Here is a 12,305-nt window from a genome sequence, read left to right as displayed (position 1 = left end):
GAGATTAAAAGTCTAGAAAACATGCCCTGTGAGGGAAGACTGAAAGAACTGGGCTTTTTTGATTTAGAAAAGAGAAGACTGAGAGGGCACATGATAGCAATTTTCAAGTGCCTAAAAGGGTATTACAAGGAGGAGGGAGAAAAATTATTCTCCTTGGCCTCTGATAGGACAAGAAACAATGGGCTTAAATTGCAGAAGGGAGATTTAGGTTGGACATTAGGAAAAACTTCCTGCCTGTCAGGGTGGCTAAACACTGGAATAAATTGCCTAGGGAGGTTGTAGAATCTCCATCACTGGAGATATTTAAGAGGAGGTTAGATAGACACCTGTCAGGGATGATCTAGATAGTCCTTGGGTGTGCTGGGAGGGCAGGGGAGTGACTGGATCTCTCGAGGTCCCTTCCAGTTCTAGCATTCTAAGAGCCCAGTAAGCAGTGGAAGTATTGGGAATGCTGCTAGACAATATTGACCTCCTGTGGTTTGGCAAATTCTCTGGCTTGGCATCAGTCAACTCCTGAGGGTGTCTTCCTCAATTTTGTTTCTAACGAATGATGATTATTTTTAATAGGTTCCTTTATAAAAGACACCAATCAAAATCAATGAAAAGGATCCGTAGGTCTGCCATCTATCAATAGGTGGCGCTAGTGAGCATTGTCTTTTATTACAAGATTCTCGTACTGTATACCCCTAATAGGTATAACCGAGTAGTTATAACTCAGTTAAATCCCAGTCATACTGCAGTTGGAAAGAACAGAAGAGGCAGGGCTGTGTCTTTGCTGTTTGAAACAACCTATTTAAGCTAAATCAACTCCTACTTAAGTGAGCAGTAATAAGCATTCGTGGGGGAAGCTCAAGCCCTAGGGGCATCATTTATCACAGTGTAATAGAAAATTGTAATGAATAATAACACCTAGCTATTCAGCAGGAGCTTGCATATATTAGGGGCGAGAGCTCTGAATAGTGCGACCCAGCAGAAAGCTGTGCCTTTTTTTTTTTTAATCTCAGAAATGATGGCTGCAGTGCATGCGTATCGAACTCTGTTGGCTTCCAGGAAGCTTTGTGTCGCGATATAAAGATGTTTAATGTAGCCATCCAGTCTGTGTTACCTATTTTCTGCACAGGGAACGTACTGTCTGTCTTGGTTTGCATAAGACTGTTCACTAAAAAGGAAAATGAAGTCACGAGAAAACTGATTCTTCAGGGATCGTGGGTTTTGGCCTCAACCGTAGCAACTCTATAAGAATGCAAAATTGAAACAACTATCTCCCTAGGGCCTGAATCACATTTTATATTTTGCTTCCCCCCTTAATGCTCGTATTTGATATCCAGTGCTCACGAGCCATGATCAGTGTCACCTCCCAGCCGCCGTACCATTCAGAATTATCACCTCGGAAGTGCGTTGGAGAAAGCCAGGCTTCTTCCACCTCCTACCACCCATGCACATCCTCTCTCTTAGCTTCTGCTAAATTAATATTTGTAGGAGGGGCTTTACAGTAAATTCAGTCACCTACTTTCATTGACGATTTTTTTTTTTAAGAATTCAACTGTAAATATAACAGCAAAACAAAGGTTCGGAGCCGGCTCTCCCAGCCGGAATGAAGGCACCATCTAAATGGGCCCTCTGACCCTTCCTGAGTTGCATTCATTTTGATGTTCAGCAGCACTGCAAGGTAGATGAGAAATTCTCACGATAAAGGATCAAGGCTGTACTTTGGTAGGCAAGGCGTTTTGAATGGATTTTGAAGCCATTGGAAGGGTAGCATCCAGTACGACGACGTCTGTCAAATTTCATTCTTCATGTTTGGAGGGGAATGGCCTCTTGCATTGATGTCCCTATGGACACAGCAATGGGATTTCTTTCCATTTAGAGCGGGCAGTACTTCCAAGTGTGCTGCTGCGGGATTCTAAAGAGTTGCCATCTGAAGAGGGCTGGGAAGCACAGCCACCCTTCGGGGACTTCTGGATTTGCCATCCCTTTTCAGCTTCATTAACAAAATTGGAGAGGGGATTCCTGCAGCAGGAACCAGTTAGTTTCAAAGGGGCTAAACCTACGAGGTTATCTAGAAACACTGTTTCTAATGGGGACTGAAATACGGTTCCTCTACAGGTCTGCTGCTTAGCTGTTCCTTCCGGCCGTGCCTCTTTCCTTCATAACTGCGAGGGGAAATGAACATTGTTTGCTCTTTAATCTTCATTATAAAGCACAGCAGAGGCTATGATATCATCTGGATCACATCGGCAACTGAAGAACATACATGAACTATATTTTGCTCTTGCTTGTACTCTGTAGCCCCACTGTAGTTAGAATGGCTTGTATGTGAGAGCAGAATGTGGCCTGAGGAATCTGCGTTAGCTGCAAGATACCTATGTTTTGAGACTCTATACTCTGTTTTCTTTGTAAGTAGCATCTACACAGAGTGTAGGGATTCCTTGGCCCAAATTAGCCGACTTTTGTTATTGTTAATTCAGTGGACAGATTGTCACTGTGAAGGAAATTAATACTGCTACCCTGCAGTAAGATCTTTTTAATACAATTCCTTTGTCGAGTTTTACATGTAATGTCTTTAATAGCAGCACTATATGCTTTCAAAAGTTCCTACTGAGAGTGTCTTTTAAAAAGGTAGGACTTAAACTATTCATTATTTGTTACACTTTTGGAAACTGTTGTATTAATGTAGATGAAATAGAGAATCTTAGAAATATAGGGCTGGAAGGTGACCTCAAAATCAAAAAAGTCCAGCCCCTATTGCTGTGGCAGGATCTATACTACTCCTGACAGGTATTTGTCCAGTCCCTTCTTGAAAATCAGGCATGATGGGAATTGCACATCTTCCTCCGAAAGCCTATTCCTGAGCTTAACTACCGTTATAAGTTGATTTCCCCCCTCCTAATATACAACCTAAATCTTCCTACTAACAGCTTAAACCATTACTACTTCTTCTCCCTTTGAGTGGACATACATATCAACTGACCATAATCCTCTTTGTTTCACCACTTAACATATCTGAAGACTCATCAGAAAAGATTACTGGGCAAGATCTGATAAGTGTCCAGATATGTTAAGTGTTGTATTAGATGAAATAGAGACTTGTAGAAATGTAGGATTTTTGGCAAGATAAAGTCTTGTACTAACTTTTGAAGCATACACACATCATCTCCCCAGGATGTGCCAGCAAACTTCTGGATGATGTTAACCGTTGTCTTTGTGTGTGTGTTTGTGGTGTTATCAAGGTGTTGGTAATAGCTCATTATCTGATCCAGAGCAAGTCCAAGGAACCATGGGTTGTGGTCCTGTAGTAAAGGCAGACCACAAAAGTTCCATGTTCAACAGTACTTTGGCGTTGTGGTTATTCAGGTGGAAGGCAGAGATGAGTGATAAGATGAACCATTGGTAAGAGCTCTTTGAGTATGCACCTTACAATAATGTTATCGGCTATGTCTACACTATGGAGTTTTTTTCCAGGATACCAGAGGTATCCCAGGAAAACTCCACCACATCCAGGGAATGCGTCTGCTCTTCCAAATTTTTTTTTTTTTTTTAAGAAAAGCTGATGTGCTCTTTCGGAAGCCCTGTAAACCTCATTTCACGAGGAAAAAGGGCTCTTCCAAAAGGGGAGGTTTTTCTGAAATTTGGCCCAGTATAGACAGGCCAATTTCAGAAAAGCCTCTTCTGAAAAAAGAATCAGAAAAAGGTATACAAATTATGGAGTGAAATTTGCATACCCCTTTTTCCGAAAAAGAAGTGTAGTGTAGACCTAGCCATCTAGGGCCACTTTTCCCTTGTTTGCGTACGAGGCTGTCATGTTTGCGACAGAAGCCTGAGTAAAATTGAGATGTAGCATGCCCAGTAGGCCACTGACCCTGTCAAAGGAGGATGTTTGGCATGACTTGTTCTTGACAAATCCATACTGGTTATTCCATATAACCCTGTTTTCCTTTAGCTGTTTACAATTGGATGATTGAATAATTTGGGCAAAGTTAGGCTGACTGGTCTTTGATTCCCCTGGTTCTTTTTGTTCCCCATTTTAAGAGAGATGCTATGTTTGCCCTTCTCCCTTGTGGGACCTCACTTCTCCTCCACAAAGTTCTCAAAGAAAATTGCTAGTGGTTCAGAGATGGCTTCAGCTAGTTTCTTAAATGCCTATAATGTTATCGGGCCCTGTCAACTTGAACACATCTAGCTTATCTAAGGATTCTTTAACCTGTTCTGACCCTAACTGGTGCTGTATTCCTTTCTCCTTGTTAGTATTAATGGGGTTGAATATCTGGTCATTATTCACTTCTATAGCATAGACTAAAGCAAAATAGGCATTAAGCACCTCAGCCATCTTGGTGTCCTCAGTTAATAGCGTTCCTTTCTCACTAAATAGAGGACCAACATTTTCCTTCATCTTTCCCTTGCTCCTAATTATTTTAAAGAACCTCTTCGTATAGCCTTTTGTGTGTCTTGCTAGGTAATGCATTTTGTGTGTTGTCCCTTCATGCTTGTGCTGTTCTTTTGCACTGTTCCTCGTCAGTTGATCCATGTTTCCACATTTTGCATGGATGCCTTTTTGATTTTCAGGTCATTAAAGAGCGCCAGATGGAGACATGTTGGCCTCTTAGTATATTTTGCAACAGTACAGTACTATAAGGCTTTGACCAAATGCAGGAAGTTAAATGTAGTACCCTAAACAGCCCAGTGCTGATACCATTGGGTACTGTGCAAGTAAAAGTCAACAGCAGAGACAAAACCGTTTCTTCTGTCTCCCCTGTTCTTGTCTTTCCACATTTGTGTGCATTTGTCTTGTTTTGTCATTTGGAAATGGAATGGAACAATGCCAACAGTGGCAGCGTCAGTCCATTTCAACCGTTTTCCTCTTGACCCCAAAAGGTTATTTGTCTCTTTAATTAGGGTACCAGATGCCCCATTTTTAAAGGGACAGTTCTGTATTTATCACTCTTGCAGGTGTCCTGACTTTTTTTTTTGTCCTGTTTTTTTCTGTCTTCCTCCATCAGCTGGCTGGATCCCCTGCTTACCAGCTGCCCACCCTCTAGTGGTGAGCGGGGGGGGGAGGCATGACCAACAATGGGGGTGAATGTACAAGGTGGGTGGTGGGGCAAAACTACAGCGTCAAAAGCCAGCTGCTCCGCAGGCTGGTCTATCAGCACAGTTCCGGCTGCATGTTGGATCTTAGCCTGCAGAGACCCATCCTCTAGTGCTGGCTGAGTGCTGTGATGGTGGTGCCTGGGTGGTGGTGCCTGGGTACGTGTTGCTTCTGCTGTCCAGGAACTGCCCTGCTGGGGTGCGCTGCTGCTTATGCTTGTGACAGGGTGTATCGACCCCACACTGAAGCCAATGGAGTTGCTTTGGCTCAGCTGGCTGAGAGGGCCCCACCCACACAGCCCTGCTGGGCATGCTCCCACTGGAGACTGACTATAAAGCACAGTTGGGCCAAGAGGTGCTACCCAAGGAGCCACAGCCCCAGAATGAGATTATGGGGAAGACATCTGCCAGGAAGGAGGAAGTAGCCGAGGGCGAGGAATTGCTCCCCCGGCGCTCAGCGTGTGGCAGCAGGATTCCCCCTGAGCAGGCAGTGGACTGTGCCACTGCCAACCGAGCCCTGGGCTGGGATCTGGTGAAGTGAGAGGGCCCGGATCCTCCTAGCCCTCTGTACATACCCCACGTGGGGGAGTTTTCCTGTGTGCATGTAGATTTGGGCTGCGGGGCCATATTACCCTGAAGGACAGGGAGTTGCGTATGGACTAGGCCGTGGGACCATATTACCCTGAAGAGCAGGGGCTTGCATATAGACTTGGGTCGCTAGGCCATATTACTGGAGCAGAAGGGCTTGTAGGTGGACTTGGGTCACTGGACCGTAATACCATGACTAGAGGGCCGTGGGTATGAATGGAGGCTGTGGAGCTGTCCTATAAAGTGATGTGGTGATGGGCGAGTCACCCAATCAAAGTAGAGTAGGGTCGAGGGACCTCCAAGAGTGGGTCACCCCTCGACAAGAATGGACATGTCTCAGCAAAGATGTATGATACCAAGGAATAAAATAGAGGGGGTGCATGTCAGGTGTGGGAATGCTTTATAAAATAAACGTTGGAGAAGTTTTTGCTTGTCCATGTTGTACCTGATTGAAACCATTTTTTATTAAGCTTCTCTTTTTCAAGTTTTACGTCTGGCATTTAAGTGTTATTCTAAGTCAGTATATCCTATTTAAGATGAAAGCCACCATATCCACAACCCTAAACTCAAACATAACCTCTGTCTCAAATCCTGTCTTTGGAGGAAAGATTCATTAGCAGACTTTCTAAGTACTTCAGAATACCTTGATCCCACCTAAAGGGCTGTAAATCTGGAAGTAGAATTGTGTTAGAATTTCTCCTGTGTAACATTTTCCCTCAAAGCTTTGATACTGTATGGGTTCTTGTAATTCTGTCTCAACAAATTACAATAATTGCTATTTACTTTTACTCTATGTATGGCCAAAGTAAATGCTTCACTTTGACCTACCCTCAGCTGGTGGTATAATCAATAAAAGGCTGCATATTATGATATTGTAGAAGAGACGTTGCTAAGATTTTTGGAGACTAATGTAAAGTTTTAGACACAATCAAGTATTTATCTTCATCTCATAAATGTGAATTAAATGGAACCGTAGCTAAAACGCGGCACAGCCTGAGAACAGAAAATGTTCAGATTAATAGAAACAGCTATAACAATATGGCCAATTATCCTGTGTTTTGGCATTTTTACAAATGATTTTGGCAAAGTTTTTAACATTCAGCATTTTACCCTTGTCTGATTCCAAGGACATTCTTCACTTTTAATCTGCTGACACTGACTCTGCAAGCATAGTGACTGTTTTAACTGAGATGGGGGTCGTGTGTGAAAAAGGAATGGTTTCTAATCCAAACACCCAGTACACTATTTTCACTATTTCCCTATTTGCAAACATTCTGCTTTTTCTTGCCAGATTTACATAGTTGTAATACTTATTCATGTACCTTACTGTTAACCAGTTAGTATTAGACTAACACTTGACATAAATATAATTTTTAGTGTGTGATTGCACAGGTTTAGTGTAGGTGGATATGAATTATATACTGTGGATTTGAGAGAGTCTGTCTGGGTGTTTGTTCTAGAACTTCTAAATGGTGTGACAAAGTGAGGCCAGAGGACTGCTACCGAATGGGGGATGGGGGAAAGGCCTGCTAATTAGGGATGGAAGGCTGAAGAGCAATTTGAAGCAGCTGGCAAGGAGTTGGATCAGGCAGATTGGGGCCAGTTGAGTACTTCAGGCCTGCCAGAGGCCTTTAAAAACCTCCCCAGTTAGCAGGTGGGGGAGAGAGTGAGAGGATGGAAGGAGAAGCAGAGAAGAGAAGGAGAGACAGAGCAAGAGTTAGAGTTAGAGGCAAAGTGCCAACCATTATCGAACTAGAGGCAGCAGGGGAAGGAGTCCTAGAAGGAGTGGCTGGGCTCCCTACCCCAGAAACCAGCTGCAAGCCCAACCCCTGGCAAAGGGGGAAGGCTGCCAACCCAAATGCTGGCCAGGAAAAAAGGGACCCTTGCCACAGTGGTAAGAGCTATGAGCACCAGGGCTTCCTCTTATCATAACTGAAAGCCGTGAAAGAGTTTGGCTATGCCAGGAAAATGGGATGTGCCTGGAATGGGATTGCTTCTCAGAAAAGCAAACAGGAAAGAGACAATCCTCAAATCACCTACAGTCGTCAAAATTGACCTAACTAAGCAAACGTTGAAATTTGACAGGCTCAGAGAGCACAGAGGCTCAGGGCGGGTGTGGAGAGTTCCACCTCTGCCTACTAGCCCCAGCTCTGAGCTGCCACACCGCCCTAGCTCTTTCTTAGGCTATGTCTACAGTTGTGGCTTCTTGCGCGAGAAATATGCAAATGAGGCTAAGCGTGGAATATCGCCGAGCCTCATTTGCATACCTAATGAGCCGCCATTTTTGCAGAAGAGGATCTTGCACCAGAAGGAGCTGTCTACACTGCCCCTTCTTGCACAAGAAAAACCCTCTTGCGCAATGCTGTCATGCCGATTATTTTCAGGAATAACGAATATCCATTTCTGGTCCATGCACCACAGAAGACATCAAATTAAGAAACACGCTTCAGGACTGGCTAGGACAAATACCTGTGCTCCCAGAAGGAATGGGGCCTCAGGTGGAAGGGGCGTGGCCAGTGGTAGCCAATCCTTTGTGCCTCCTGGAGCGCAGTGTGTGTAAGCCCTCCCACCCCCGCTGCCCCCAGAGTCTTGGAGTGCCACATAGTAGCAGTGTTGGAGGCTGGGAGCCTAAGACCCTTTGAATTGCTGAGTGATGAGTCAGCTTTACCCCTTTACCCTCACCCCCACCCCATTGGCAGGCCTGACAGGAGGCCAGAGATTCATGTAAAAACTGTGTGTCTACACTGCAATAAGACGCCCAACACAGGCCTGTGTCTGTTGGCTCAGGCTAAGGTGCGGAAAAGTTGTGGTGTAACTGTTTGGGCTCAAGCCTAATCCCAGCATCAACACTGGAACTTGACAGTCTCACAGCTTGGGTCCTGTGAGCCCAAATCAGCAGCCACAGGTGTTAAATGGCAGCCTAGACATCCCCATAGAGAGAGAACGGAGAAGGACCCAAAGACCCCTAAAGTACTAATATATTTAATGAAGACATAAAATGACCAAGGAGGTCAGGACAGATGTTGAAGGGAATAGAGCTAATATTAGAGCCTGATTGATTGAGTAGGAGATGTTTTTCACTGGCAAAAGCCCTCACATAGATGCCATTGTGCCAGCCAAATTACCTTTTTGCCAGCATGGCTTACGGTGTTTCGGAATTAGCATAACCTATACCAGCAAAAGAACTTTTTTGACAGAATGAACTGCCTCTGCATTAGACAAGTTTGCTGGTATAGGCTGATCTATACTTAACTATAATTACATCACAGTAAGAACAAGTAGTCCTGTAGCATCTTAGGGTATGTCTAGACTACATGTCTCTGTCGGCAGAGGCATGTAAATTAGACATACCGACATAGTCAATGAAGCAGGGATTTAAATATCCCCCGCTTCATTAGAATAAAAATGGCCGCCATGTTGTGCCGGCTCAGTTGTTTGTCGGCACAAAGCAGCAGTCAAGACAGGGATCGGTCAGCAAGGAAAGCCTTTGCCGACCAATCCTGTAAACCTCGTTGCACGAGGCATAAGGGTTCGGTCGGCAAAGGCTTTCCTTGCCGACCGATCCCCATCTTGACTGCTGCTTTGTGCCGAAAAACAGCTAAGCCAGCACAATACGGCGGCCATTTTTATTCTAATGAAGTGGGGGATATTTAAATCCCTGCTTCATTGACTATGTCGGTATGTCTAATTTACATGCCTCTGCCGACAGAGACATGTAGTCTAGACATACCCTAAGATGCTACAGGGCTACTTGTTCTTACTGTGATGTAATTATAGTTAAATATAGATCAGCCTATACCAGCAAACTTGTCTAATGCAGAGGCAGTTCATGAACACTAACTGTACCAGCATAAAGTGCCTTCTGTCATAACTGTGTCTGCCCTTGATACTTTACTGACATAAATATGTCAGGAAAACATGACACCCCCTACTGATGTAAAAAGTCTCAGGGGAGTAGCCATGTTAGTCTATAACTTTAAAAACGAGTAGTCTTCCTATCTGAGGAAGTGGGTTTTGCCCACGAATGCTCATGATACTACATATAGCCAGGGCTTGACAAGCGGTGGCGAGCCCTGCTTGCCAGTCGTGCAGTTTGGCACACTGCGCATGCGCAGACCGCACTGCGTATGCACTGATTGTGCTGCGGCGCCGTGCCAGGCTAAAATCTACTCACCATGGGCGAGTAGATTGCCCTAATTGTCGAGCCCTGCATATAGCTATAGACAGATATATATTTGTTAGCCTCTAAGGTGCCACAGGACTACTTGTTTTTAAAGTTACAGACTAACATGGCTACACCTCTGAGACTTTTTACATCAGTAGGGAGCGTCCATTTTTTTTAATCGACATACTTGTCAGTAAAGTCCCAATAACAGACACAGTTATAACGATATAAGGCATTTTATTCTGGTACAGTTCATGTTCCTTCACAGAACCAGAATTTATCCTGGGCATAACTTGTGGGATGGGGTATACCAAGCCCTTTGAGACCCCTCTGCAGGAGGCGTCACTGTCCTACCACACCCTGCCTTAGAAAAGGAGCAATGAGAATGTCTCGCCCTTTTCTGGGGTGAGGTGGGATGTGGCTGTATTGTGAGGCTTCCAGCAGGCGGCTTCAAAGGGCCTGGTATATGGGCTTAAACTGCAGAAGGGGAGGTTTAGGGTGGACACTAGGAAAAACTTCCTAACTAAACCCTGGAATAAATTGCCTAGGGAGGTTGTGGAATCTCAATCACTAGAGATATTTAAGAGCAGGTTAGATAGGCATCTATCAGGGATGATCTAGATTATGCTTGGAAGTTCAGTGAGGGCAGGAGACTGGACTTGATGACTTCTCGAGGTCCCTTCCACTTCTAGTGTTCTATGATTCTATATCTCTCCACATGCTGTGTCTACATTAGCAGAGTTTGGGGCGTTTTACAAGTTATAGGAATGGCTGGTTCAGCAGTGCAGCTATGCCGGGTGCTCAAACCAAGACCATTGAAGCAAAATTTGTGTTTTAAATGTGCTTATAGGCATGTCAGTGGCACTTCTCACTGTGGTATGTGAGTACATCATGGGTATTAATAAGCTACCGATGAGAGAGACGGACTCATGATGGCTAGTTCAGAGAAGGTCTTTCACAGCATGGAAGAAAGCTGAACAATGAGATCTGGGAAGGCACAGAAGGTTACACAAATACTTACTTGCAATTTTTTAAAAAAAAGTGACGAACACCAAATAGAATTAAGGTTCTAATAGCTAAAAAAAATTGCAGCAGTAAATAGCATCACTACTTATGTCTTAGAGCTGCAAATTGTTAATCTTCTTTTAATGAGGATGAGAATTATATGGGCGAAAGAGGTATAAAAAGGATCTCTTTCCTTACAGTCTGCATATAAAATAAGCTGTGCTCATGGGGAGCTCAGCACTGAGGGAAGTAACCATTCAAAAAATGTTATATGTTAACATGGGACTTGCTTTAAAACAAAGTCTTGAAAAAGGATGTCATGAAAAAGAAAATGTTAACAAAGTTTGTGGTGTAGCCTGGATGTGATGAGCAGGTGAAAAAGTGTCAGTTTTTTTTCAGGACCCATATGCATCCCAGTAATCATCAGAAATGTTCATTATGTTTAACAATGCACAATCTGAAGATTGTAATATAATAGTGGTCAGGAATAAGGATGTTAAATGTCGATTAATCAGCTAATCGAGTAGTCGGGGGGGCGCTCACTATCCCACTGCACCTCTCCCTTTGAAATGTACAAGATCCGTGTATAAGACCTAGCAGGTTCCCCCCAGCACTGTCTTTGCAGGGGCATGGGTGACAGAGGGCAGCAGGAAAATGATGGGAACAGGGATTAAAACAGCCCTGCTCATCCTGGTCCCGACTGCTGTTCCTCTCCCTTTGAAATATATGAGTCGCCTGTGGCTCTTGTACATTTCAATGGGAGAGAGGCAGTGGGAACCCACACCAGCGGGTTCCAAAGCAGTCTCCGGTGGCACGGGTTCCGAAGCAGTCCCTGATGGTGCGGGTTCCCCTCTGTCCCTCTTCCTTTGAGATGTACAAGAGCCACAGATGGCTCTTATACATTTTAAAGGGAGAGGCACAGCAGTTGGGAGCGATGCGAGTGGGACTGTTTTAATCCCCACTCGTGCCATTTCTCCATTGCACTCTGCCTCCCTTCCCCTATTGGAGACAGTGCTGGGGGGAACCACCTTTTTGAGCCGGCTCCCCCCAGAATGGGCTCCTCCTCTCCCACCCCTCCACTTGCTGCCGCTCTCTGATAGAGGCAGCAAGGGACGGGGAAGCCACTAGTTGAGTTCCTACTTGACTACCTGATAAGCATTTGCTTATCAGGTAGTCGACTACTTGCTTACATCCCTAATCAGAAAGTTGGATAAACTTTTTGCACAAGTTTAAACTTTTGCTGCTCTGAGAAGTGTGAAGAGTAATGGACACCTTGCCATCAAAAGTGCACTAAGATGATTCAGGTTGTTAATATTCCATTAACAAGACCATTACAATCATTGAGGAGAAACATGCTTTATTTTAAGGAGCAAAAACCACTCCTAAGTGAGGTGTAACAGCTGAATAAGCAGATCTGCTGATTTATATTCATAAATCTTAAATTTATTAGTAATACCTTAAT

This window comes from Pelodiscus sinensis, chromosome 25 (genome assembly GCF_049634645.1).
Source record: "Pelodiscus sinensis isolate JC-2024 chromosome 25, ASM4963464v1, whole genome shotgun sequence".
Lineage (NCBI taxonomy): Eukaryota > Metazoa > Chordata > Testudines > Trionychidae > Pelodiscus > Pelodiscus sinensis.
Note: the sequence above shows the minus strand (reverse complement) of the source record.